Here is a 27626-nt window from a genome sequence, read left to right on the forward strand (position 1 = left end):
TCACAGACTGTCAGAGAGTGTCAGAGAGTGTCAGAGACTGTCAGAGAGTTTCACAGAGTTCATCAGAGGGTCAGTGCGTGTCAGAGAGTTTCAGAGAGTGTCAGATATTGTCAGTGAGTGTCAGAGAGTGTCAGCGAGAGTCAGCGAGAGTCAGATCGTGTCAGTGAATGTCAGAGAGTATCAGAGAGTGTCTGCGAAGGTCAGAGAGTGTCAGAGAGTGTAAGGGAGTGTCAGAGATTTTCAGAGAGTGTCACAGAGTGTCAGAGCGTGTCGGAGTGTTTCATAGAGTTTCAGAGAGTGTCACAGGGTGTCAGAGAGTTTCAGAGAGCTTCAGAGAGTGTCAGAGAGTGTCAGATAGTTTCAGACAGTTTCAGAGAGTGTCAGAGAGTTTCAGAGAGTTTCAGACATTGTCTGAGAGTGTCAAAGAGTGTCAAAGTGTTTCAGAGAGTGTCAGAGAGTGTCAGAGAGTTTCAGAGAGTTTCAGAGAGTGTCAGAGAGTCTCAGAAACTTTCTGAGAGTGTCAGAGAGTTCCAGAGAGTTTTCTGAGAGTTACTGAGTGTGTCGGAGAGTGTCAGGGAGTGTCAGAGTGTGTCACAGAGTGTCACAGAGTGTCACAGAGTGTCAGAGAGTTTCGGAGACATTCAGAGATTTTCAGAGAGTGTCACAGAGATTGAGAGAATGTCAGGGAGAATTTCAGAGAGTTTCAGAGATATTCACACAGTGTCAGAGAATGTCAGAGAGTTTCAGAGACTGTCAGAGGGCTCTGAGATTTTCTGAGTGTGTCAGAGAGTGTCAGAGATTTTCAGAGAGTGTCAGAGAGTGTTAGAGAGTTTCAGAGAGTGTCACAGAGTGTCAGTGAGTGTCAGAGAGTTTCTGAGAGTTTCGCAGTTTGTCGGAGAGTGTCGGTGAGTGTCAGGAAGTTTCGGAGAGTGTCACAGAGTGTCAGAGAGTGTCAGAGAGTTTCAGAGAGTGCCAGAGAGTTTAGGAGAGTTTCAGAGAGTGTCAGAGCGTGTCAGAGAGTTTCAGAGAGCGTCAGAGAGTGTCAGCGAGTGTCTGAGAGATTCAGAGAGTGTCAGAGAGTGTCAGAGAGTTTCAGAGAGTTTCAGAGAGTGTCGGGGAGCGTCAGAGAGTTTCAGAGAGCTTCAGAGAGTTTCAGGGAGTGTCAGAGAGTGTCAGAGAGTTTCGGAGAGTTTCAGAGAGAGTCAGACAGTGTCTGAGAGTTTCAGAGAGTGTCAAAGAGTTTCAGAGAGTGTCAGAGAGTGTCAGAGAGTGTCAGAGAGGTTCAGATAGTGTCAGAGAGTTTCAGAGATTTTCTGAGAGTGTCGGAGAGTGCCTGAGAGTTTCTGACAGTTTCTGGGTGTGTCGGAGAGTTTCAGAGAGTGTCCGAGTGTTTCAGAGAGTGTCACAGAGTTTCAGAGAGTGTCAGAGATTTTCAGAGAGTTTCAGAGATCTTCAGAGAGTTTCAGAGAGTGCCGGAAAGTTTCAGAGAGTGTCACAGAGTGTCAGAGAACTTCAGAGAGATTCAGAGAGTGTCAGGGAGTGTCAGAGAGTGTCAGAGAATTTCAGAGAGTTTCAGAGAGTGTCGGACAGTATCTGAGAGTGTCAGAGAGTGCCGCAGAGTTTCAGAGAGTGTCAGAGAGTGTCAGAGAGTTTCAGAGAGTGTCACAGAGCGTCAGTGAGAGTCAGAGAGTTTCAGAGAGTGTCAGAGAGTGTCAGAGAATGTCAGAGAGTTTCAGAGAGTGTCACAGAGTGTCAGTGAGTGTCAGAGAGTATCAGAGAGTGTCAGCGAGAATCAGAGAGTGTCAGCGAGTGTCAGAGAGTGTCAGAGAGTTTCGGAGAGTGCCAGAAAGTTTCAGAGAGTGTCACAGAGTGTCAGAGAGCTTCAGAGAGATTCAGAGAGTGTCAGGGAGTATCAGAGAGTGTCAGAGAATTTCAGAGAGTGTCAGAGAGTTTCAGAGAGTGTCAGACATTATCTGAGAGTGTCAGAGAGAGTCAGAGATTGTCAGAGAGTGTCAGAGAGATTCAGAGAGTTTCAGAGAGTGCCAGAGAGCTTCAGAGAGTTTCAGAGAGTGTCAGAGCGTGTCAGAGAGTGTCAGAGAGTTTCAGTGAGTGTCAGAGAGTGTCAGAGAGTTTCAGAGAATTGCTGAGAGTGTCGGAGAGTGCCTGAGAGTTTCTGACAGTTTCTGAGTGTGTCGGAGAGTGTCAGAGAGTGTCAGAGTGTTTCCGAGAGTGTCACAGAGTTTCAGAGAGCGTCAGAGATTTTCAGAGAGTTTCAGAGATCTTCAGAGAGTGTCAGAGAGTGCCAGAATGTTTCAGAGAGTGTCACAGACTGTCAGAGAGTGTCAGAGACTGTCAGAGAGTTTCAGAGAGTGTCTCAGAGGGTCAGAGAGTGTCAGAGAGTTTCAGAGAGTTTCAGACATTGTCTGAGAGTGTCAAAGAGTGTCAAAGTGTTTCAGAGAGTGTCAGAGTGTGTCAGAGAGTTTCAGAGAGTGTCAGAGAGTCTCAGAGACTTTCTGAGAGTGTCAGAGAGTGCCAGAGAGCTTTCTGAGAGTTACTGAGTGTGTCGGACTGTGTCAGGGAGTGTCAGAGTGTGTCACAGAGTGTCACAGAGTGTCACAGAGTGTCAGAGAGTTTCGGAGACATTCAGAGATATTCAGAGAGTTTCACAGAGTTTGAGAGAATGTCAGGGAGTTTCAGAGAGTTTCAGAGATATTCACAGAGTGTCAGAGAATGTCAGAGAGTTTCAGAGACAGTCAGAGGGCTCTGAGATTTTCTGAGTGTGTCAGAGAGTGTCAGAGATTTTCAGAGAGTGTCAGAGAGTGTTAGAGAGTTTCAGAGAGTGTCACAGAGTGTCAGTGAGTGTCAGAGAGTTTCAGCGAGTGTCAGAGAGTGTCAGAGAGTTTCTGAGAGTTTCTCAGTTTGTCGGAGAGTGTCGGAGAGTGTCAGAATGTTTCAGAGAGTGTCACAGACTGTCAGAGAGTGTCAGAGAGTGTCAGAGACTGTCAGAGAGTTTCACAGAGTTCATCAGAGGGTCAGTGCGTGTCAGAGAGTTTCAGAGAGTGTCAGATATTGTCAGTGAGTGTCAGAGAGTGTCAGCGAGAGTCAGCGAGAGTCAGATCGTGTCAGTAAATGTCAGAGAGTATCAGAGAGTGTCTGCGAAGGTCAGAGAGTGTCAGAGAGTGTAAGGGAGTGTCAGAGATTTTCAGAGAGTGTCACAGAGTGTCAGAGCGTGTCGGAGTGTTTCATAGAGTTTCAGAGAGTGTCACAGGGTGTCAGAGAGTTTCAGAGAGCTTCAGAGAGTGTCAGAGAGTGTCAGATAGTTTCAGACAGTTTCAGAGAGTGTCAGAGAGTTTCAGAGAGTTTCAGACATTGTCTGAGAGTGTCAAAGAGTGTCAAAGTGTTTCAGAGAGTGTCAGAGAGTGTCAGAGAGTTTCAGAGAGTTTCAGAGAGTGTCAGAGAGTCTCAGAAACTTTCTGAGAGTGTCAGAGAGTTCCAGAGAGTTTTCTGAGAGTTACTGAGTGTGTCGGAGAGTGTCAGGGAGTGTCAGAGTGTGTCACAGAGTGTCACAGAGTGTCACAGAGTGTCAGAGAGTTTCGGAGACATTCAGAGATTTTCAGAGAGTGTCACAGAGATTGAGAGAATGTCAGGGAGAATTTCAGAGAGTTTCAGTGATATTCACACAGTGTCAGAGAATGTCAGAGAGTTTCAGAGACTGTCAGAGGGCTCTGAGATTTTCTGAGTGTGTCAGAGAGTGTCAGAGATTTTCAGAGAGTGTCAGAGAGTGTTAGAGAGTTTCAGAGAGTGTCACAGAGTGTCAGTGAGTGTCAGAGAGTTTCTGAGAGTTTCGCAGTTTGTCGGAGAGTGTCGGTGAGTGTCAGGAAGTTTCGGAGAGTGTCACAGAGTGTCAGAGAGTGTCAGAGAGTTTCAGAGAGTGCCAGAGAGTTTAGGAGAGTTTCAGAGAGTGTCAGAGCGTGTCAGAGAGTTTCAGAGAGCGTCAGAGAGTGTCAGCGAGTGTCTGAGAGATTCAGAGAGTGTCAGAGAGTGTCAGAGAGTTTCAGAGAGTTTCAGAGAGTGTCGGGGAGCGTCAGAGAGTTTCAGAGAGCTTCAGAGAGTTTCAGGGAGTGTCAGAGAGTGTCAGAGAGTTTCGGAGAGTTTCAGAGAGAGTCAGACAGTGTCTGAGAGTTTCGGAGAGTGTCAAAGAGTTTCAGAGAGTGTCAGAGAGTGTCAGAGAGTGTCAGAGAGGTTCAGATAGTGTCAGAGAGTTTCAGAGATTTTCTGAGAGTGTCGGAGAGTGCCTGAGAGTTTCTGACAGTTTCTGGGTGTGTCGGAGAGTTTCAGAGAGTGTCCGAGTGTTTCAGAGAGTGTCACAGAGTTTCAGAGAGTGTCAGAGATTTTCAGAGAGTTTCAGAGATCTTCAGAGAGTTTCAGTGAGTGCCGGAAAGTTTCAGAGAGTGTCACAGAGTGTCAGAGAACTTCAGAGAGATTCAGAGAGTGTCAGGGAGTGTCAGAGAGTGTCAGAGAATTTCAGAGAGTTTCAGAGAGTGTCGGACAGTATCTGAGAGTGTCAGAGAGTGCCGCAGAGTTTCAGAGAGTGTCAGAGAGTGTCAGAGAGTTTCAGAGAGTGTCACAGAGCGTCAGTGAGAGTCAGAGAGTTTCAGAGAGTGTCAGAGAGTGTCAGAGAATGTCAGAGAGTTTCAGAGAGTGTCACAGAGTGTCAGTGAGTGTCAGAGAGTATCAGAGAGTGTCAGCGAGAATCAGAGAGTGTCAGCGAGTGTCAGAGAGTGTCAGAGAGTTTCGGAGAGTGCCAGAAAGTTTCAGAGAGTGTCACAGAGTGTCAGAGAGCTTCAGAGAGATTCAGAGAGTGTCAGGGAGTATCAGAGAGTGTCAGAGAATTTCAGAGAGTGTCAGAGAGTTTCAGAGAGTGTCAGACATTATCTGAGAGTGTCAGAGAGAGTCAGAGATTGTCAGAGAGTGTCAGAGAGATTCAGAGAGTTTCAGAGAGTGCCAGAGAGCTTCAGAGAGTTTCAGAGAGTGTCAGAGCGTGTCAGAGAGTGTCAGAGAGTTTCAGTGAGTGTCAGAGAGTGTCAGAGAGTTTCAGAGAATTGCTGAGAGTGTCGGAGAGTGCCTGAGAGTTTCTGACAGTTTCTGAGTGTGTCGGAGAGTGTCAGAGAGTGTCAGAGTGTTTCCGAGAGTGTCACAGAGTTTCAGAGAGCGTCAGAGATTTTCAGAGAGTTTCAGAGATCTTCAGAGAGTGTCAGAGAGTACCAGAATGTTTCAGAGAGTGTCACAGACTGTCAGAGAGTGTCAGAGACTGTCAGAGAGTTTCAGAGAGTGTCTCAGAGGGTCAGAGAGTGTCAGAGAGTTTCAGAGAGTTTCAGACATTGTCTGAGAGTGTCAAAGAGTGTCAAAGTGTTTCAGAGAGTGTCAGAGTGTGTCAGAGAGTTTCAGAGAGTGTCAGAGAGTCTCAGAGACTTTCTGAGAGTGTCAGAGAGTGCCAGAGAGCTTTCTGAGAGTTACTGAGTGTGTCGGACAGTGTCAGGGAGTGTCAGAGTGTGTCACAGAGTGTCACAGAGTGTCACAGAGTGTCAGAGAGTTTCGGAGACATTCAGAGATATTCAGAGAGTTTCACAGAGTTTGAGAGAATGTCAGGGAGTTTCAGAGAGTTTCAGAGATATTCACAGAGTGTCAGAGAATGTCAGAGAGTTTCAGAGACTGTCAGAGGGCTCTGAGATTTTCTGAGTGTGTCAGAGAGTGTCAGAGATTTTCAGAGAGTGTCAGAGAGTGTTAGAGAGTTTCAGAGAGTGTCACAGAGTGTCAGTGAGTGTCAGAGAGTTTCAGCGAGTGTCAGAGAGTGTCAGAGAGTTTCTGAGAGTTTCTCAGTTTGTCGGAGAGTGTCGGAGAGTGTCAGAATGTTTCAGAGAGTGTCACAGACTGTCAGAGAGTGTCAGAGAGTGTCAGAGACTGTCAGAGAGTTTCACAGAGTTCATCAGAGGGTCAGTGCGTGTCAGAGAGTTTCAGAGAGTGTCAGATATTGTCAGTGAGTGTCAGAGAGTGTCAGCGAGAGTCAGCGAGAGTCAGATCGTGTCAGTGAATGTCAGAGAGTATCAGAGAGTGTCTGCGAAGGTCAGAGAGTGTCAGAGAGTGTAAGGGAGTGTCAGAGATTTTCAGAGAGTGTCACAGAGTGTCAGAGCGTGTCGGAGTGTTTCATAGAGTTTCAGAGAGTGTCACAGGGTGTCAGAGAGTTTCAGAGAGCTTCAGAGAGTGTCAGAGAGTGTCAGATAGTTTCAGACAGTTTCAGAGAGTGTCAGAGAGTTTCAGAGAGTTTCAGACATTGTCTGAGAGTGTCAAAGAGTGTCAAAGTGTTTCAGAGAGTGTCAGAGAGTGTCAGAGAGTTTCAGAGAGTTTCAGAGAGTGTCAGAGAGTCTCAGAAACTTTCTGAGAGTGTCAGAGAGTTCCAGAGAGTTTTCTGAGAGTTACTGAGTGTGTCGGAGAGTGTCAGGGAGTGTCAGAGTGTGTCACAGAGTGTCACAGAGTGTCACAGAGTGTCAGAGAGTTTCGGAGACATTCAGAGATTTTCAGAGAGTGTCACAGAGATTGAGAGAATGTCAGGGAGAATTTCAGAGAGTTTCAGAGATATTCACACAGTGTCAGAGAATGTCAGAGAGTTTCAGAGACTGTCAGAGGGCTCTGAGATTTTCTGAGTGTGTCAGAGAGTGTCAGAGATTTTCAGAGAGTGTCAGAGAGTGTTAGAGAGTTTCAGAGAGTGTCACAGAGTGTCAGTGAGTGTCAGAGAGTTTCTGAGAGTTTCGCAGTTTGTCGGAGAGTGTCGGTGAGTGTCAGGAAGTTTCGGAGAGTGTCACAGAGTGTCAGAGAGTGTCAGAGAGTTTCAGAGAGTGCCAGAGAGTTTAGGAGAGTTTCAGAGAGTGTCAGAGCGTGTCAGAGAGTTTCAGAGAGCGTCAGAGAGTGTCAGCGAGTGTCTGAGAGATTCAGAGAGTGTCAGAGAGTGTCAGAGAGTTTCAGAGAGTTTCAGAGAGTGTCGGGGAGCGTCAGAGAGTTTCAGAGAGCTTCAGAGAGTTTCAGGGAGTGTCAGAGAGTGTCAGAGAGTTTCGGAGAGTTTCAGAGAGAGTCAGACAGTGTCTGAGAGTTTCAGAGAGTGTCAAAGAGTTTCAGAGAGTGTCAGAGAGTGTCAGAGAGTGTCAGAGAGGTTCAGATAGTGTCAGAGAGTTTCAGAGATTTTCTGAGAGTGTCGGAGAGTGCCTGAGAGTTTCTGACAGTTTCTGGGTGTGTCGGAGAGTTTCAGAGAGTGTCCGAGTGTTTCAGAGAGTGTCACAGAGTTTCAGAGAGTGTCAGAGATTTTCAGAGAGTTTCAGAGATCTTCAGAGAGTTTCAGAGAGTGCCGGAAAGTTTCAGAGAGTGTCACAGAGTGTCAGAGAACTTCAGAGAGATTCAGAGAGTGTCAGGGAGTGTCAGAGAGTGTCAGAGAATTTCAGAGAGTTTCAGAGAGTGTCGGACAGTATCTGAGAGTGTCAGAGAGTGCCGCAGAGTTTCAGAGAGTGTCAGAGAGTGTCAGAGAGTTTCAGAGAGTGTCACAGAGCGTCAGTGAGAGTCAGAGAGTTTCAGAGAGTGTCAGAGAGTGTCAGAGAATGTCAGAGAGTTTCAGAGAGTGTCACAGAGTGTCAGTGAGTGTCAGAGAGTATCAGAGAGTGTCAGCGAGAATCAGAGAGTGTCAGCGAGTGTCAGAGAGTGTCAGAGAGTTTCGGAGAGTGCCAGAAAGTTTCAGAGAGTGTCACAGAGTGTCAGAGAGCTTCAGAGAGATTCAGAGAGTGTCAGGGAGTATCAGAGAGTGTCAGAGAATTTCAGAGAGTGTCAGAGAGTTTCAGAGAGTGTCAGACATTATCTGAGAGTGTCAGAGAGAGTCAGAGATTGTCAGAGAGTGTCAGAGAGATTCAGAGAGTTTCAGAGAGTGCCAGAGAGCTTCAGAGAGTTTCAGAGAGTGTCAGAGTGTGTCAGAGAGTGTCAGAGAGTTTCAGTGAGTGTCAGAGAGTGTCAGAGAGTTTCAGAGAATTGCTGAGAGTGTCGGAGAGTGCCTGAGAGTTTCTGACAGTTTCTGAGTGTGTCGGAGAGTGTCAGAGAGTGTCAGAGTGTTTCCGAGAGTGTCACAGAGTTTCAGAGAGCGTCAGAGATTTTCAGAGAGTTTCAGAGATCTTCAGAGAGTGTCAGAGAGTGCCAGAATGTTTCAGAGAGTGTCACAGACTGTCAGAGAGTGTCAGAGACTGTCAGAGAGTTTCAGAGAGTGTCTCAGAGGGTCAGAGAGTGTCAGAGAGTTTCAGAGAGTTTCAGACATTGTCTGAGAGTGTCAAAGAGTGTCAAAGTGTTTCAGAGAGTGTCAGAGTGTGTCAGAGAGTTTCAGAGAGTGTCAGAGAGTCTCAGAGACTTTCTGAGAGTGTCAGAGAGTGCCAGAGAGCTTTCTGAGAGTTACTGAGTGTGTCGGACAGTGTCAGGGAGTGTCAGAGTGTGTCACAGAGTGTCACAGAGTGTCACAGAGTGTCAGAGAGTTTCGGAGACATTCAGAGATATTCAGAGAGTTTCACAGAGTTTGAGAGAATGTCAGGGAGTTTCAGAGAGTTTCAGAGATATTCACAGAGTGTCAGAGAATGTCAGAGAGTTTCAGAGACTGTCAGAGGGCTCTGAGATTTTCTGAGTGTGTCAGAGAGTGTCAGAGATTTTCAGAGAGTGTCAGAGAGTGTTAGAGAGTTTCAGAGAGTGTCACAGAGTGTCAGTGAGTGTCAGAGAGTTTCAGCGAGTGTCAGAGAGTGTCAGAGAGTTTCTGAGAGTTTCTCAGTTTGTCGGAGAGTGTCGGAGAGTGTCAGAATGTTTCAGAGAGTGTCACAGACTGTCAGAGAGTGTCAGAGAGTGTCAGAGACTGTCAGAGAGTTTCACAGAGTTCATCAGAGGGTCAGTGCGTGTCAGAGAGTTTCAGAGAGTGTCAGATATTGTCAGTGAGTGTCAGAGAGTGTCAGCGAGAGTCAGCGAGAGTCAGATCGTGTCAGTAAATGTCAGAGAGTATCAGAGAGTGTCTGCGAAGGTCAGAGAGTGTCAGAGAGTGTAAGGGAGTGTCAGAGATTTTCAGAGAGTGTCACAGAGTGTCAGAGCGTGTCGGAGTGTTTCATAGAGTTTCAGAGAGTGTCACAGGGTGTCAGAGAGTTTCAGAGAGCTTCAGAGAGTGTCAGAGAGTGTCAGATAGTTTCAGACAGTTTCAGAGAGTGTCAGAGAGTTTCAGAGAGTTTCAGACATTGTCTGAGAGTGTCAAAGAGTGTCAAAGTGTTTCAGAGAGTGTCAGAGAGTGTCAGAGAGTTTCAGAGAGTTTCAGAGAGTGTCAGAGAGTCTCAGAAACTTTCTGAGAGTGTCAGAGAGTTCCAGAGAGTTTTCTGAGAGTTACTGAGTGTGTCGGAGAGTGTCAGGGAGTGTCAGAGTGTGTCACAGAGTGTCACAGAGTGTCACAGAGTGTCAGAGAGTTTCGGAGACATTCAGAGATTTTCAGAGAGTGTCACAGAGATTGAGAGAATGTCAGGGAGAATTTCAGAGAGTTTCAGAGATATTCACACAGTGTCAGAGAATGTCAGAGAGTTTCAGAGACTGTCAGAGGGCTCTGAGATTTTCTGAGTGTGTCAGAGAGTGTCAGAGATTTTCAGAGAGTGTCAGAGAGTGTTAGAGAGTTTCAGAGAGTTTCAGAGAGTGTCACAGAGCGTCAGTGAGAGTCAGAGAGTTTCAGAGAGTGTCAGAGAGTGTCAGAGAATGTCAGAGAGTTTCAGAGAGTGTCACAGAGTGTCAGTGAGTGTCAGAGAGTATCAGAGAGTGTCAGCGAGAATCAGAGAGTGTCAGCGAGTGTCAGAGAGTGTCAGAGAGTTTCGGAGAGTGCCAGAAAGTTTCAGAGAGTGTCACAGAGTGTCAGAGAGCTTCAGAGAGATTCAGAGAGTGTCAGGGAGTATCAGAGAGTGTCAGAGAATTTCAGAGAGTGTCAGAGAGTTTCAGAGAGTGTCAGACATTATCTGAGAGTGTCAGAGAGAGTCAGAGATTGTCAGAGAGTGTCAGAGAGATTCAGAGAGTTTCAGAGAGTGCCAGAGAGCTTCAGAGAGTTTCAGAGAGTGTCAGAGCGTGTCAGAGAGTGTCAGAGAGTTTCAGTGAGTGTCAGAGAGTGTCAGAGACTTTCAGAGAATTGCTGAGAGTGTCGGAGAGTGCCTGAGAGTTTCTGACAGTTTCTGAGTGTGTCGGAGAGTGTCAGAGAGTGTCAGAGTGTTTCCGAGAGTGTCACAGAGTTTCAGAGAGCGTCAGAGATTTTCAGAGAGTTTCAGAGATCTTCAGAGAGTGTCAGAGAGTGCCAGAATGTTTCAGAGAGTGTCACAGACTGTCAGAGAGTGTCAGAGACTGTCAGAGAGTTTCAGAGAGTGTCTCAGAGGGTCAGAGAGTGTCAGAGAGTTTCAGAGAGTTTCAGACATTGTCTGAGAGTGTCAAAGAGTGTCAAAGTGTTTCAGAGAGTGTCAGAGTGTGTCAGAGAGTTTCAGAGAGTGTCAGAGAGTCTCAGAGACTTTCTGAGAGTGTCAGAGAGTGCCAGAGAGCTTTCTGAGAGTTACTGAGTGTGTCGGACAGTGTCAGGGAGTGTCAGAGTGTGTCACAGAGTGTCACAGAGTGTCACAGAGTGTCAGAGAGTTTCGGAGACATTCAGAGATATTCAGAGAGTTTCACAGAGTTTGAGAGAATGTCAGGGAGTTTCAGAGAGTTTCAGAGATATTCACAGAGTGTCAGAGAATGTCAGAGAGTTTCAGAGACTGTCAGAGGGCTCTGAGATTTTCTGAGTGTGTCAGAGAGTGTCAGAGATTTTCAGAGAGTGTCAGAGAGTGTTAGAGAGTTTCAGAGAGTGTCACAGAGTGTCAGTGAGTGTCAGAGAGTTTCAGCGAGTGTCAGAGAGTGTCAGAGAGTTTCTGAGAGTTTCTCAGTTTGTCGGAGAGTGTCGGAGAGTGTCAGAATGTTTCAGAGAGTGTCACAGACTGTCAGAGAGTGTCAGAGAGTGTCAGAGACTGTCAGAGAGTTTCACAGAGTTCATCAGAGGGTCAGTGCGTGTCAGAGAGTTTCAGAGAGTGTCAGATATTGTCAGTGAGTGTCAGAGAGTGTCAGCGAGAGTCAGCGAGAGTCAGATCGTGTCAGTGAATGTCAGAGAGTATCAGAGAGTGTCTGCGAAGGTCAGAGAGTGTCAGAGAGTGTAAGGGAGTGTCAGAGATTTTCAGAGAGTGTCACAGAGTGTCAGAGCGTGTCGGAGTGTTTCATAGAGTTTCAGAGAGTGTCACAGGGTGTCAGAGAGTTTCAGAGAGCTTCAGAGAGTGTCAGAGAGTGTCAGATAGTTTCAGACAGTTTCAGAGAGTGTCAGAGAGTTTCAGAGAGTTTCAGACATTGTCTGAGAGTGTCAAAGAGTGTCAAAGTGTTTCAGAGAGTGTCAGAGAGTGTCAGAGAGTTTCAGAGAGTTTCAGAGAGTGTCAGAGAGTCTCAGAAACTTTCTGAGAGTGTCAGAGAGTTCCAGAGAGTTTTCTGAGAGTTACTGAGTGTGTCGGAGAGTGTCAGGGAGTGTCAGAGTGTGTCACAGAGTGTCACAGAGTGTCACAGAGTGTCAGAGAGTTTCGGAGACATTCAGAGATTTTCAGAGAGTGTCACAGAGATTGAGAGAATGTCAGGGAGAATTTCAGAGAGTTTCAGAGATATTCACACAGTGTCAGAGAATGTCAGAGAGTTTCAGAGACTGTCAGAGGGCTCTGAGATTTTCTGAGTGTGTCAGAGAGTGTCAGAGATTTTCAGAGAGTGTCAGAGAGTGTTAGAGAGTTTCAGAGAGTGTCACAGAGTGTCAGTGAGTGTCAGAGAGTTTCTGAGAGTTTCGCAGTTTGTCGGAGAGTGTCGGTGAGTGTCAGGAAGTTTCGGAGAGTGTCACAGAGTGTCAGAGAGTGTCAGAGAGTTTCAGAGAGTGCCAGAGAGTTTAGGAGAGTTTCAGAGAGTGTCAGAGCGTGTCAGAGAGTTTCAGAGAGCGTCAGAGAGTGTCAGCGAGTGTCTGAGAGATTCAGAGAGTGTCAGAGAGTGTCAGAGAGTTTCAGAGAGTTTCAGAGAGTGTCGGGGAGCGTCAGAGAGTTTCAGAGAGCTTCAGAGAGTTTCAGGGAGTGTCAGAGAGTGTCAGAGAGTTTCGGAGAGTTTCAGAGAGAGTCAGACAGTGTCTGAGAGTTTCAGAGAGTGTCAAAGAGTTTCAGAGAGTGTCAGAGAGTGTCAGAGAGTGTCAGAGAGGTTCAGATAGTGTCAGAGAGTTTCAGAGATTTTCTGAGAGTGTCGGAGAGTGCCTGAGAGTTTCTGACAGTTTCTGGGTGTGTCGGAGAGTTTCAGAGAGTGTCCGAGTGTTTCAGAGAGTGTCACAGAGTTTCAGAGAGTGTCAGAGATTTTCAGAGAGTTTCAGAGATCTTCAGAGAGTTTCAGAGAGTGCCGGAAAGTTTCAGAGAGTGTCACAGAGTGTCAGAGAACTTCAGAGAGATTCAGAGAGTGTCAGGGAGTGTCAGAGAGTGTCAGAGAATTTCAGAGAGTTTCAGAGAGTGTCGGACAGTATCTGAGAGTGTCAGAGAGTGCCGCAGAGTTTCAGAGAGTGTCAGAGAGTGTCAGAGAGTTTCAGAGAGTGTCACAGAGCGTCAGTGAGAGTCAGAGAGTTTCAGAGAGTGTCAGAGAGTGTCAGAGAATGTCAGAGAGTTTCAGAGAGTGTCACAGAGTGTCAGTGAGTGTCAGAGAGTATCAGAGAGTGTCAGCGAGAATCAGAGAGTGTCAGCGAGTGTCAGAGAGTGTCAGAGAGTTTCGGAGAGTGCCAGAAAGTTTCAGAGAGTGTCACAGAGTGTCAGAGAGCTTCAGAGAGATTCAGAGAGTGTCAGGGAGTATCAGAGAGTGTCAGAGAATTTCAGAGAGTGTCAGAGAGTTTCAGAGAGTGTCAGACATTATCTGAGAGTGTCAGAGAGTGCCGAAGAGTTACAGAGAGTGTCAGAGAGTGTCAGAGAGTTTCAGATAGTGTCACAGAGCGTCAGTGAGAGTCAGAGAGTTTCAGAGAGTGTCAGAGAGTTTCAGAGAGAGTCACAGAGTGTCAGTGAGTGTCAGAGAGTATCAGAGAGTGTCAGCGAGTGTCAGAGAGTGTCAGAGAGTTTCAGAGAATGTCGGAGAGTGTCAGAGAGTGTCAGAGAGTTTCAGAGAGTGTCAGATAGTGTCAGTGAGTGTTAGAGAGTATCAGAGACTTTCAGTGAGAGTCAGAGAGTGTCAGCGAGTGTCAGAGAGTGTCTGAGAGCTTCAGAGAGTGTCAGAGAGTGTCAGAGAGTGTCAGAGAGTTTCAGAGACTTTCTGAGAGTGTCAGAGAGTGCCTGAGAGTTTCTGACAGTTTCTGAGTGTGTCGGAGAGTGTCAGAGAGTGTCAGAGTGTTTCCGAGAGTGTCACAGAGTTTCAGAGAGTGTCAGAGATTTTCAGAGAATTTCAGAGATCTTCAGAGAGTGTCAGAGAGTGCCAGAATGTTTCAGAGAGTGTCACAGACTGTCAGAGAGTGTCAGAGACTGTCAGAGAGTTTCACAGAGTTTCTCAGAGGGTCAGTGAGTGTCAGAGAGTTTCAGAGAGTGTCAGATATTGTCAGTGAGTGTCAGAGAGCATCAGAGAGTGTCAGCGAGAGTCAGATAGTGTCAGTGAATGTCAGAGAGTATCAGAGAGTGTCAGCGAAAGTCAGAGAGAGTCAGAGAGTGTAAGGGAGTGTCAGAGATTTTCAGAGAGTGTCACAGAGTGTCAGAGAGTGTCAGAGCTTTTCAGAGAGTTCCATAGAGTTTCAGAGAGCTTCTGAGAGTTTCAGAGAGTTTCAGAGAGCTTCAGAGAGTTTCAGAGAGTTTCAGACATTGTCTGAGAATGTCAAAGAGTGTCAAAGTGTTTCAGAGAGTGTCAGAGAGTGTCAGAGAGTTTCAGAGAGTTTCAGAGAGTGTCAGAGAGTCTCAGAGACTTTCTGAGAGTGTCAGAGAGTGCCAGAGAGTTTTCTGAGAGTTACTGAGTGTGTCGGAGAGTGTCAGGGAGTGTCAGAGTGTGTCACAGAGTGTCACAGAGTGTCAGAGAGTTTCAGAGACATTCAGAGATTTTCAGAGAGTGTCACAGAGTTTGAGAGAATGTCAGGGAGTTTCATAGAGTTTCAGAGATATTTACAGAGTGTCAGAGAGTGTCAGAGAGTTTCAGAGAGTTTCAGAGATCTTCAGAGAGTGTCAGAGAGTGCCAGAATGTTTCAGAGAGTGTCACAGACTGTCAGAGAGTGTCAGAGAGTGTCAGAGACTGTCAGAGAGTTTCACAGAGTGTCTAGGAGGGTCAGTGAGTGTCAGAGAGTTTCAGAGAGTGTCAGATATTGTCAGTGAGTGTCAGAGAGTATCAGAGAGTGTCAGCGAGAGTCAGATAGTGTCAGTGAATGTCAGAGAGTATCAGAGAGTGTCAGCGAAAGTCAGAGAGTGTCAGAGAGTGTAAGGGAGTGTCAGAGATTTTCAGAGAGTGTCACAGAGTGTCAGAGAGTGTCAGAGCGTTTCAGAGAGTTTCATAGAGTTTCAGAGCCTGTCAGAGAGTTTCAGAGAGTGTCAGAGGGTGTCAGAGAGTTTCAGAGAGCTTCAGAGAGTGTCAGAGAGTGTCAGATAGTTTCAGACAGTTTCAGAGAGTGTCAGAGAGTTTCAGAGAGTTTCAGAGAGTGTCACAGACTGTCAGAGAGTGTCAGAGAGTGTCAGAGACTGTCAGAGAGTTTCACAGAGTGTCTCAGAGGGTCAGTGAGTGTCAGAGAATTTCAGAGAGTGTCACAGGGTGTCAGTGAGTTTCAGAGAGCTTCAGAGAGTGTCTGAGAGTGTAAAAGAGTGTCAAAGTGTTTCAGAGAGTGTCAGAGAGTGTCAGAGAGTTTCAGAGAGTTTCAGAGAGTGTCAGAGAGTCTCAGAGACTTTCTGAGAGTGTCAGAGAGTGCCAGAGAGTTTTCTGAGAGTTACTGAGAGTGTCAGAGAGTGCCTGAGAGTTTCTGACAGTTTCTGAGTGTGTCGGAGAGTGTCAGAGAGTGTCAGAGTGTTTCCGAGAGTGTCACAGAGTTTCAGAGAGTGTCAGAGATTTTCAGAGAATTTCAGAGATCTTCAGAGAGTGACAGAGAGTGCCAGAATGTTTCAGAGAGTGTCACAGACTGTCAGAGAGTGTCAGAGAGTGTCAGAGACTGTCAGAGAGTTTCACAGAGTGTCTCAGAGGGTCAGTGAGTGTCAGAGTTTCAGAGAGTGTCAGATATTGTCAGTGAGTGTCAGAGAGCATCAGAGAGTGTCAGCGAGAGTCAGATAGTGTCAGTGAATGTCAGAGAGTATCAGAGAGTGTCAGCGAAAGTCAGAGAGTGTCAGAGAGTGTAAGGGAGTGTCAGAGATTTTCAGAGAGAGTCACAGAGTGTCAGAGAGTGTCAGAGCATTTCAGAGAGTTTCATAGAGTTTCAGAGAGTTTCTGAGAGTTTCAGAGAGTTTCAGAGAGCTTCAGAGAGTTTCAGAGAGTGTCAGAGCCTGTCAGAGAGTTTCAGAGAGTGACATAGGGTGTCACAGAGTTTCAGAGAGCTTCAGAGAGTGTCAGAGAGTGTCAGATAGTTTCTGACAGTTTCAGAGAGTGTCAGAGAGTTTCAGAGAGTTTCAGACATTGTCTGAGAATGTCAAAGAGTGTCAAAGTGTTTCAGACAGTGTCAGAGAGTGTCAGAGAGTTTCAGAGAGTTTCAGAGAGTGTCAGAGAGTCTCAGAGACTTTCTGAGAGTGTCAGAGAGTGCCAGAGAGTTTTCTGAGAGTTACTGAGTGTGTTGGAGAGTGTCAGGGAGTGTCAGAGTGTGTCACAGAGTGTCACAGAGTGTCAGAGAGTTTCAGAGACATTCAGAGATTTTCAGAGATTGTCACAGAGTTTGAGAGAATGTCAGGGAGTTTCAGAGAGTTTCAGAGATATTCACAGAGTGTCAGAGAATGTCAGAGAATTTCAGCGAGAATCAGAGAGTGTCAGCGAGTGTCAGAGAGTGTCAGAGAGTTTCAGAGAGTTTCAGAGATCTTCAGAGAGTGTCAGAGAGTGCCAGAATGTTTCAGAGAGTGTCACAGACTGTCAGAGAGTGTCAGAGAGTGTCAGAGACTGTCAGAGATTTTCAGAGAGAGTCACAGAGTGTCAGAGAGTGTCAGAGCTTTTCAGAGAGTTTCATAGAGTTTCAGAGAGTTTCTGAGAGTTTCAGAGAGTTTCAGAGAGCTTCAGAGAGTTTCAGAGAGTGTCAGAGCCTGTCAGAGAGTTTCAGAGAGTGTCATAGGGTGTCAGAGAGTTTCAGAGAGCTTCAGAGAGTGTCAGAGAGTGTCAGATAGTTTCAGACAGTTTCAGAGAGTGTCAGAGAGTTTCAAAGAGTTTCAGACATTGTCTGAGAATGTCAAAGAGTGTCAAAGTGTTTCAGACAGTGTCAGAGAGTGTCAGAGAGTTTCAGAGAGTTTCAGAGAGTGTCAGAGAGTCTCAGAGACTTTCTGAGAGTGTCAGAGAGTGCCAGAGAGTTTTCTGAGAGTTACTGAGTGTGTCGGAGAGTGTCAGGGAGTGTCAGAGTGTGTCACAGAGTGTCACAGAGTGTCAGAGAGTTTCAGAGACATTCAGAGATTTTCAGAGAGTGTCACAGAGTTTGAGAGAATGTCAGGGAGTTTCAGAGAGTTTCAGAGATATTCACAGAGTGTCAGAGAATGTCAGAGAGTTTCAGCGAGAATCAGAGAGTGTCAGCGAGTGTCAGAGAGTGTCAGAGAGTTTCAGAGAGTTTCAGAGATCTTCAGAGAGTGTCAGAGAGTGCCAGAATGTTTCAGAGAGTGTCACAGACTGTCAGAGAGTGTCAGAGAGTGCCAGAGACTGTCAGAGAGTTTCACAGAGTGTCTAGGAGGGTCAGTGAGTGTCAGAGAGTTTCAGAGAGTGTCAGATATTGTCAGTGAGTGTCAGAGAGTATCAGAGAGTGTCAGCGAGAGTCAGATAGTGTCAGTGAATGTCAGAGAGTATCAGAGAGTGTCAGCGAAAGTCAGAGAGTGTCAGAGAGTGTAAGGGAGTGTCAGAGATTTTCAGAGAGTGTCACAGAGTGTCAGAGAGTGTCAGAGCGTTTCAGAGAGTTTCAGAGAGTTTCAGAGCCTGTCAGAGAGTTTCAGAGAGTGTCACAGGGTGTCAGAGAGTTTCAGAGAGCTTCAGAGAGTGTCAGAGAGTGTCAGAAAGTTTCAGACAGTTTCAGAGAGTGTCAGAGAGTTTCAGAGAGTTTCAGACATTGTCTGAGAGTGTCAAAGAGTGTCAAAGTGTTTCAGAGAGTGTCAGAGAGTGTCAGAGAGTTTCAGAGAGTTTCAGAGAGTGTCAGAGAGTCTCAGAGACTTTCTGAGAGTGTCAGAGAGTGCCAGAGAGTTTTCTGAGAGTTACTGAGTGTGTCGGAGAGTGTCAGGGAGTGTCAGAGTGTGTCACAGAGTGTCAGAGAGTTTCAGAGACATTCAGAGATTTTCAGAGAGTGTCACAGAGTTTGAGAGAATGTCAGGGAGTTTCAGAGAGTTTCAGAGATATTCACAGAGTGTCAGAGAATGTCAGAGAGTTTCAGAGACTGTCAGAGGGCTCTGAGATTTTTTGAGTGTGTCAGAGAGTGTCAGAGATTTTCAGAGAATGTCACAGAGTGTCAGTGAGTGTCAGAGAGTTTCAGCGAGTGTCAGAGAGTGTCAGAGAGTTTCTGAGAGTTTCTCAGTTTGTCGGAGAGTGTCGGAGAGTGTCAGAGAGTTTCGGAGAGTGTCACAGAGTGTCAGAGAGTGTCAGAGAGTTTCAGAGATTTTCTGAGAGTTTCTGAGAGTGTCAGAGAGTGTCAAAGATTGTCAGAGAGTGTCAGAGAGATTCAGAGTGTTTCAGAGAGTGTCAGAGAGCTTCAGAGAGTTTCAGAGAGTGTCAGAGAGTGTCAGCGAGTGTCTGAGAGATTCAGAGAGTGTCAGAGAGTGTCAGAGAGTTTCAGAGAGAGTCGGGGAGTGTCTGAGTGTTTCAGAGAGCTTCAGAGAGTGTCAGGGAGTGTCAGAGAGTGTCAGAGAGTTTCGGAGAGTTTCAGAGAGAGTCAGACAGTGTCTGAGAGTTTCAGAGAGTGTCAAAGAGTTTCAGAGAGTGTCAGAGAGTGTCAGAAAGGTTCAGGTAGTGTCAGAGAGTTTCAGAGACTTTCTGAGAGTGTCGGAGAGTGCCTGAGAGTTTCTGACAGTTTATGAGTGTGTCGGAGAGTTTCAGAGAATGTCAGAGTGTTTCAGAGAGTGTCACAGAGCTTCAGAGAGTGTCAGAGATTTTCAGAGAGTTTCAGAGATCTTCAGAGAGTGTCAGAGAGTGCCGGAAAGTTTCAGAGAGTGTCACAGAGTGTCAGAGAGCTTCAGAGAGTTTCAGAGAGTGTCAGGGAGTGTCAGAGTGTGTCAGAGAATTTCAGAGAGTGTCAGAGAGTTTCACAGAGTGTCAGACAGTATCTGAGAGTGTCAGAGAGTGCCGAAGAGTTTCAGAGAGTGTCAGAGAGTGTCAGAGAGTTTCAGAGAGTGTCAGAGAGTGTCAGAGAGTGTCAGAGAGTGTCAGAGAATGTCAGAGAGTTTCAGAGAGTGTCACAGAGTGTCAGTGAGTGTCAGAGAGTATCAGAGAGTGTCAGCGAGAATCAGAGAGTGTCAGCGAGTGTCAGAGAGTGTCAGAGAGTTTCGGAGAGTGCCAGAAAGTTTCAGAGAGTGTCACAGAGTGTCAGAGAGCTTCAGAGAGATTCAGAGAGTGTCAGGGAGTGTCAGAGAGTGTCAGAGAATTTCAGAGAGTGTCAGAGAGTTTCAGAGAGTGTCAGACAGTATCTGAGAGTGTCAGAGAGTGCCGAAGAGTTACAGAGTGTCAGAGAGTGTCAGAGAGTTTCAGAGAGTGTCACAGAGCGTCAGTGAGAGTCAAAGAGTTTCAGAGAGTGTCAGAGAGTTTCAGACAGTGTCACAGAGTGTCAGTGAGTGTCAGAGAGTGTCAGAGAGTGTCAGCGAGTGTCAGAGAGTGTCCGAGAGTTTCAGAGAGTGTCGGAGAGTGTCAGAGAGTGTCAGAGAGTTTCAGAGAGTGTCAGATAGTGTCAGTGAGTGTTGGAGTGTATCAGAGACTTTCAGTGAGAGTCAGAGAGTGTCAGCTAGTGTCAGAGAGTGTCAGAGAGTGTCAGAGAGTTTCGGAGAGTTTCTGAGTTTGTCGGAGAGTGTCAGAGAATGTCAGAGACTTTCAGAGAGTGTCACAGCGTGTCAGTGAGTGTCAGAGAGTATCAGAGAGTGTCAGCGAGAATCAGAGAGTGTCAGAGAGTGTCAGAGAGTTTCAGAGACTTTCTGAGAGTGTCAGAGAGTGCCTGACAGTTTCTGACAGTTTCTGAGTGTGTCGGAGATTGTCAGAGAGTGCCAGAGTGTTTCCGAGAGTGTCACAGAGTTTCAGAGAGTGTCAGAGATTTTCAGAGAGTTTCAGAGATCTTCAGAGAGTGTCAGAGAGTGCCAGAATGTTTCAGAGAGTGTCACAGACTGTCAGAGAGTGTCAGAGAGTGTCAGAGACTGTCAGAGATTTTCAGAGAGAGTCACAGAGTGTCAGAGAGTGTCAGAGCTTTTCAGAGAGTTTCATAGAGTTTCAGAGAGTTTCTGAGAGTTTCAGAGAGTTTCAGAGAGCTTCAGAGAGTTTCAGAGAGTGTCAGAGCCTGTCAGAGAGTTTCAGAGAGTGTCATAGGGTGTCAGAGAGTTTCAGAGAGCTTCAGAGAGTGTCAGAGAGTGTCAGATAGTTTCAGACAGTTTCAGAGAGTGTCAGAGAGTTTCAAAGAGTTTCAGACATTGTCTGAGAATGTCAAAGAGTGTCAAAGTGTTTCAGACAGTGTCAGAGAGTGTCAGAGAGTTTCAGAGAGTTTCAGAGAGTGTCAGAGAGTCTCAGAGACTTTCTGAGAGTGTCAGAGAGTGCCAGAGAGTTTTCTGAGAGTTACTGAGTGTGTCGGAGAGTGTCAGGGAGTGTCAGAGTGTGTCACAGAGTGTCACAGAGTGTCAGAGAGTTTCAGAGACATTCAGAGATTTTCAGAGAGTGTCACAGAGTTTGAGAGAATGTCAGGGAGTTTCAGAGAGTTTCAGAGATATTCACAGAGTGTCAGAGAATGTCAGAGAGTTTCAGCGAGAATCAGAGAGTGTCAGCGAGTGTCAGAGAGTGTCAGAGAGTTTCAGAGAGTTTCAGAGATCTTCAGAGAGTGTCAGAGAGTGCCAGAATGTTTCAGAGAGTGTCACAGACTGTCAGAGAGTGTCAGAGAGTGTCAGAGACTGTCAGAGAGTTTCACAGAGTGTCTAGGAGGGTCAGTGAGTGTCAGAGAGTTTCAGAGAGTGTCAGATATTGTCAGTGAGTGTCAGAGAGTATCAGAGAGTGTCAGCGAGAGTCAGATAGTGTCAGTGAATGTCAGAGAGTATCAGAGAGTGTCAGCGAAAGTCAGAGAGTGTCAGAGAGTGTAAGGGAGTGTCAGAGATTTTCAGAGAGTGTCACAGAGTGTCAGAGAGTGTCAGAGCGTTTCAGAGAGTTTCAGAGAGTTTCAGAGCCTGTCAGAGAGTTTCAGAGAGTGTCACAGGGTGTCAGAGAGTTTCAGAGAGCTTCAGAGAGTGTCAGAGAGTGTCAGAAAGTTTCAGACAGTTTCAGAGAGTGTCAGAGAGTTTCAGAGAGTTTCAGACATTGTCTGAGAGTGTCAAAGAGTGTCAAAGTGTTTCAGAGAGTGTCAGAGAGTGTCAGAGAGTTTCAGAGAGTTTCAGAGAGTGTCAGAGAGTCTCAGAGACTTTCTGAGAGTGTCAGAGAGTGCCAGAGAGTTTTCTGAGAGTTACTGAGTGTGTCGGAGAGTGTCAGGGAGTGTCAGAGTGTGTCACAGAGTGTCAGAGAGTTTCAGAGACATTCAGAGATTTTCAGAGAGTGTCACAGAGTTTGAGAGAATGTCAGGGAGTTTCAGAGAGTTTCAGAGATATTCACAGAGTGTCAGAGAATGTCAGAGAGTTTCAGAGACTGTCAGAGGGCTCTGAGATTTTTTGAGTGTGTCAGAGAGTGTCAGAGATTTTCAGAGAATGTCACAGAGTGTCAGTGAGTGTCAGAGAGTTTCAGCGAGTGTCAGAGAGTGTCAGAGAGTTTCTGAGAGTTTCTCAGTTTGTCGGAGAGTGTCGGAGAGTGTCAGAGAGTTTCGGAGAGTGTCACAGAGTGTCAGAGAGTGTCAGAGAGTTTCAGAGATTTTCTGAGAGTTTCTGAGAGTGTCAGAGAGTGTCAAAGATTGTCAGAGAGTGTCAGAGAGATTCAGAGTGTTTCAGAGAGTGTCAGAGAGCTTCAGAGAGTTTCAGAGAGTGTCAGAGAGTGTCAGCGAGTGTCTGAGAGATTCAGAGAGTGTCAGAGAGTGTCAGAGAGTTTCAGAGAGAGTCGGGGAGTGTCTGAGTGTTTCAGAGAGCTTCAGAGAGTGTCAGGGAGTGTCAGAGAGTGTCAGAGAGTTTCGGAGAGTTTCAGAGAGAGTCAGACAGTGTCTGAGAGTTTCAGAGAGTGTCAAAGAGTTTCAGAGAGTGTCAGAGAGTGTCAGAAAGGTTCAGGTAGTGTCAGAGAGTTTCAGAGACTTTCTGAGAGTGTCGGAGAGTGCCTGAGAGTTTCTGACAGTTTATGAGTGTGTCGGAGAGTTTCAGAGAATGTCAGAGTGTTTCAGAGAGTGTCACAGAGCTTCAGAGAGTGTCAGAGATTTTCAGAGAGTTTCAGAGATCTTCAGAGAGTGTCAGAGAGTGCCGGAAAGTTTCAGAGAGTGTCACAGAGTGTCAGAGAGCTTCAGAGAGTTTCAGAGAGTGTCAGGGAGTGTCAGAGTGTGTCAGAGAATTTCAGAGAGTGTCAGAGAGTTTCACAGAGTGTCAGACAGTATCTGAGAGTGTCAGAGAGTGCCGAAGAGTTTCAGAGAGTGTCAGAGAGTGTCAGAGAGTTTCAGAGAGTGTCAGAGAGTGTCAGAGAGTGTCAGAGAGTGTCAGAGAATGTCAGAGAGTTTCAGAGAGTGTCACAGAGTGTCAGTGAGTGTCAGAGAGTATCAGAGAGTGTCAGCGAGAATCAGAGAGTGTCAGCGAGTGTCAGAGAGTGTCAGAGAGTTTCGGAGAGTGCCAGAAAGTTTCAGAGAGTGTCACAGAGTGTCAGAGAGCTTCAGAGAGATTCAGAGAGTGTCAGGGAGTGTCAGAGAGTGTCAGAGAATTTCAGAGAGTGTCAGAGAGTTTCAGAGAGTGTCAGACAGTATCTGAGAGTGTCAGAGAGTGCCGAAGAGTTACAGAGTGTCAGAGAGTGTCAGAGAGTTTCAGAGAGTGTCACAGAGCGTCAGTGAGAGTCAAAGAGTTTCAGAGAGTGTCAGAGAGTTTCAGACAGTGTCACAGAGTGTCAGTGAGTGTCAGAGAGTGTCAGAGAGTGTCAGCGAGTGTCAGAGAGTGTCCGAGAGTTTCAGAGAGTGTCGGAGAGTGTCAGAGAGTGTCAGAGAGTTTCAGAGAGTGTCAGATAGTGTCAGTGAGTGTTGGAGTGTATCAGAGACTTTCAGTGAGAGTCAGAGAGTGTCAGCTAGTGTCAGAGAGTGTCAGAGAGTGTCAGAGAGTTTCGGAGAGTTTCTGAGTTTGTCGGAGAGTGTCAGAGAATGTCAGAGACTTTCAGAGAGTGTCACAGCGTGTCAGTGAGTGTCAGAGAGTATCAGAGAGTGTCAGCGAGAATCAGAGAGTGTCAGAGAGTGTCAGAGAGTTTCAGAGACTTTCTGAGAGTGTCAGAGAGTGCCTGACAGTTTCTGACAGTTTCTGAGTGTGTCGGAGATTGTCAGAGAGTGCCAGAGTGTTTCCGAGAGTGTCACAGAGTTTCAGAGAGTGTCAGAGATTTTCAGAGAGTTTCAGAGATCTTCAGAGAGTGTCAGAGAGTGCCAGAATGTTTCAGACAGTGTCACAGACTGTCAGAGAGTGTCAGAGAGTGTCAGAGACTGTCAGAGAGTTTCATAGAGTTTCAGAGAGTTTCAGAGAGCTTCAGAGAGTTTCAGAGAGTGTCAGAGCCTGTCAGAGAGTTTCAGAGAGTGTCACAGGGTGTCAGAGAGTTTCAGAGAGCTTCAGAGAGTGTCAGAGAGTGTCAGATAGTTTCAGACAGTTTCAGAGAGTGTCAGAGACTTTCAGAGAGTTTCAGACATTGTCTGAGAGTGTCAAAGAGTGTCAAAGTGTTTCAGAGAGTGTCAGAGAGTGTCAGAGAGTTTCAGAGAGTTTCAGAGAGTGTCAGAGAGTCTCAGAGACTTTCAGAGAGTGTCAGAGAGTGCCAGAGAGTTTTCTGAGAGTTACTGAGTGTGTCGGAGAGTGTCAGGGAGTGTCAGAGTGTGTCACCGAGTGTCACAGAGTGTCACAGAGTGTCAGAGAGTTTCAGAGACATTCAGAGATTTTCAGAGAGTGTCAGAGAATGTCAGAGAGTTTCAGAGACTGTCAGAGGGCTCTGAGATTTTCTGAGTGTGTCAGAGAGTGTCAGAGAGTGTCAGAGAGTGTTAGAGAGTTTCAGAGAGTGTCACAGAGTGTCAGTGAGTGTCAGAGAGTTTTAGAGAGTGTCAGAGAGTGTCAGTGAGTGTCAGAGAGTGTGAGAGAGTTTCTTAAAGTCTCAGAGAGTGTCAAAGAGTTTCAGAGAGTGTCAGAGAGCTTCAGAGAGTGTGGCAGAGTGTCAGAGAGTGTCAGAATGTGTCAGAGAGTTTCAGAGAGTTCCTGAGATTGTCAGAGAGTTTCAGAGAGTTTCAGAGAGCTTCAGTGTGTTTCAGAGAGTGTCAGAAAGTTTCAGAGAGTGCCAGAGAGTGTCTGAGAGTGTCTGAGAGAGTCATAGAGTTTCTGAGAGTTTGTGAGTTTGTCAGAGAGTGTCAGAGATTGTCCGAGAGTGTCAGAGAGTATCAGAGACTGTCAGAGAGTGTCAGAGATTGTCAGAGAGTGTCAGGAAGTTTCAGAAAGTTTCAGATCGTGTCAAAGAGTTTCAGAAAGTGTCAGAGAGTGTCAGAGAGTGTCAGAGAGTGTCAGAAAGTTTCAGAGCGTGTCAGAGATTGTCAGAGAGTTTCAGAGAGTGTCAGAGAGTTTCTGACAGTTTCTGAGTTTGTCAGAGAGTGTCAGAGAGTGTCAGAGATTTTCAGAGAGTGTCACAGAGTGTCAGAGAGTGTCAGAGACTTTCATTAGAGTTTCTGAGAGTTTCAGAGAGTTTCAGAATGTTTCAGAGAGTGTCAGAGCCTGTCAGAGAGTTTCAGAGAGTGTCACAGGGTGTCAGACAGTTTGAGAGAGCTTCAGAGAGTGTCAGAGAGTGTCAGAAAGTGTCAGAGTGTGTCAGAGAGTGTCTGAGATTGTCAGAGAGTGTCAGAGAGTTTCAGAAAGTGTCAGAGAGTGTCAGAGAGTTTCAGAGAGCTTCCGAGGGAGCCGGAGAGTTTCAGAGAATTTCAGACAGTGTCGGAGAGTGTCAGAGATTTTCAGAGAGTGTCAGAGAGTGTCAGAGAGTGTCTGAGAGATTCAGAGAGTGTCAGGGAGTTTCAGAGAGTTTCAGAGAGTTTCAGAGAGTGTCTGAGAGAGTCAGAGAGAGTCAGAGAGTTTCTGAGAGTTTGTGAGTTTGTCAGAGAGTGTCAGAGATTGTCCGAGAGTGTCAGAGAGTATCAGAGAGTGTCAGAGAGTGTCAGAAAGTTTCAGAAAGTATCAGACAGTGTCAGAGTGATTCAGAAATTGTCAGAGAGTTTCCGAGAGTGTCTGAGAGTTTCAGAGAGTGTCAGAGAGTTTCAGAGCGTGTCAGAAATTGTCAGAGAGTGTCTGAGAGTTTCAGAGAGTGTCAGAGAGTTTCAGAGAGTGTCAGAGAGTTTCTGAGAGTTTCTGAGTTTGTCAGAGAGTGTCAGAGAGTGTCAGAGATTTTCAGAGAGTGTCAGAGAGTGTCAGAGACTTTCAGTGAGTTTCTGAGTGTTTCTGAGAGTTTCAGAGAGTTTCAGAGAACTTCAGAGAGTTTCAGAGAGTGTCAGAGCCTGTCAGAGAGTTTCAGAGAATGTCACGGGGTGTCAGAGAGTTTCAGAGAGCTTCAGAGAGTGTCAGAGAGTGTTAGAGAGTTTCAGTCAGTTTCAGAGAGTGTCAGAGAGTTTCAGAGACAGCCAGACACTGTCTGAGATTGTCAAAGAGTGTCAAAGTGTTTCAGAGAGTGTCAGAAAGAGTCAGAGAGTTTCTGAGAGTTTGTGAGTTTGTCAGAGTGTGTCAGAGATAGTCCGAGAGTGTCCGAGAGTGTCAGAGAGTGTCAGAAAGTTTCAGAAAGTGTCAGATAGTGTCAGAGAGATTCAGAACGTGAAAGAGAGTGTCAGAGAGTGGCTGAGAGTGTCAGAGAGTTTTAGAGAGTGTCAGATAGTGTCAGTGAGTGTCAGAGAGTGTCAGAGAGTTTGAGAGAATGTCAGGGAGTTTCATAGTGTTTCAGAGAGTTTCAGAGAGTTTCAGAGAGCTTCAGAGAGTTTCAGAGAGTGTCAGAGCCTGTCAGAGAGTTTCAGAGAGTGTCACAGGGTGTCAGAGAGTTTCAGTGAGCTTCAGAGAGTGTCAGAGAGTGTCAGATAGTTTCAGACAGTTTCAGAGAGTGTCAGAGAGTTTCAGAGATTTTCAGACATTGTCTGAGAGTGTCAAAGACTGTCAATGTGTTTCAGAGAGTATCAGAGAGTGTCAGAGAGTTTCAGAGAGTTTCAGAGAGTGTCAGAGAGTCTCAGAGACTTTCTGAGAGTGTCAGAGAGTGCCAGAGAGTTTTCTGAGAGTTACTGAGTGTGTCGGAGAGTGTCAGGGAGTGTCAGAGTGTGTCACAGAGTGTCACAGAGTGTCACAGAGTGTCAGAGAGTTTCAGAGACATTCAGAGATTTTCAGAGAGTGTCAGTGAATGTCAGAGAGTTTCAGAGACTGTCAGAGGGCTCTGAGATTTTCTGAGTGTGTCAGAGAGTGTCAGAGAGTGTCAGAGAGTGTTAGAGAGTTTCAGAGAGTGTCACAGAGTGTCAGTGAGTGTCAGAGAGTTTTAGAGAGTGTCAGAGAGTGTCAGTGAGTGTCAGAGAGTGTGAGAGAGTTTCTTAAAGTCTCAGAGAGTGTCAAAGAGTTTCAGAGAGTGTCAGAGAGCTTCAGAGAGTGTGGCAGAGTGTCAGAGAGTGTCAGAATGTGTCAGAGAGTTTCAGAGAGTTCCTGAGATTGTCAGAGAGTTTCAGAGAGTTTCAGAGAGCTTCAGTGTGTTTCAGAGAGTGTCAGAAAGTTTCAGAGAGTGCCAGAGAGTGTCTGAGAGTGTCTGAGAGAGTCATAGAGTTTCTGAGAGTTTGTGAGTTTGTCAGAGAGTGTCAGAGATTGTCCGAGAGTGTCAGAGAGGATCAGAGAGTGTCAGAGAGTGTCAGAGATTGTCAGAGAGTGTCAGGAAGTTTCAGAGCGTGTCAGAGATTGTCAGAGAGTTTCAGAAAGTGTCAGAGAGTGTCAGAGAGTTTCAGAGAGCTTCCGAGGGAGCCGGAGAGTTTCAGAGAATTTCAGACAGTGTCGGAGAGTGTCAGAGATTTTCAGAGAGTGTCAGAGAGTGTCAGAGAGTGTCTGAGAGATTCAGAGAGTGTCAGGGAGTTTCAGAGAGTTTCAGAGAGTTTCAGAGAGTGTCTGAGAGAGTCAGAGAGAGTCAGAGAGTTTCTGAGAGTTTGTGAGTTTGTCAGAGAGTGTCAGAGATTGTCCGAGAGTGTCAGAGAGTATCAGAGAGTGTCAGAGAGTGTCAGAGAGAGTCAGAGAGAGTCAGAGAGTTTCTGAGAGTTTGTGAGTTTGTCAGAGAGCGTCAGAGATTGTCCGAGAATGTCAGAGAGTATCAGAGAGTGTCAGAGAGTGTCAGAGAGTGTCAGAGAGTGTCAGAAAGTTTCAGAAAGTATCAGACAGTGTCAGAGTGATTCAGAAAGTGTCAGAGAGTTTCCGAGAGTGTCTGAGTGTTTCAGAGAGTGTCAGAGAGTTTCAGAGCGTGTCAGAAGTTGTCAGAGAGTGTCTGAGAGTTTCAGAGAGTGTCAGAGTGTTTCAGAGAGTGTCAGAGAGTTTCTGAGAGTTTCTGAGTTTGTCAGAGTGTCAGAGAGTGTCAGAGATTTTCAGAGAGTGTCACAGAGTGTCAGAGAGTGTCAGAGACTTTCAGAGAGTTTCTGAGTGTTTCTGAGAGTTTCAGAGAGTTTCAGAGAACTTCAGAGAGTTTCAGAGAGTGTCAGAGCCTGTCAGAGAGTTTCAGAGAATGTCACGGGGTGTCAGAGAGTTTCAGAGAGCTTCAGAGAGTGTCAGAGAGTGTTAGAGAGTTTCAGTCAGTTTCAGAGAGTGTCAGAGAGTTTCAGAGGCAGTCAGACACTGTCTGAGATTGTCAAAGAGTGTCAAAGTGTTTCAGAGAGTGTCAGAAAGAGTCAGAGAGTTTCTGAGAGTTTGTGAGTTTGTCAGAGTGTGTCAGAGATAGTCCGAGAGTGTCCGAGAGTGTCAGAGAGTGTCAGAAAGTTGCAGAAAGTGTCAGATAGTGTCAGAGAGATTCAGAACGTGAAAGAGAGTGTCAGAGAGTGGCTGAGAGTGTCAGAGAGTTTTAGAGAG

This window comes from Heterodontus francisci, chromosome 44 (assembly GCF_036365525.1).
Source record: "Heterodontus francisci isolate sHetFra1 chromosome 44, sHetFra1.hap1, whole genome shotgun sequence".
NCBI classification, from domain to species: Eukaryota; Metazoa; Chordata; class Chondrichthyes; order Heterodontiformes; family Heterodontidae; genus Heterodontus; species Heterodontus francisci.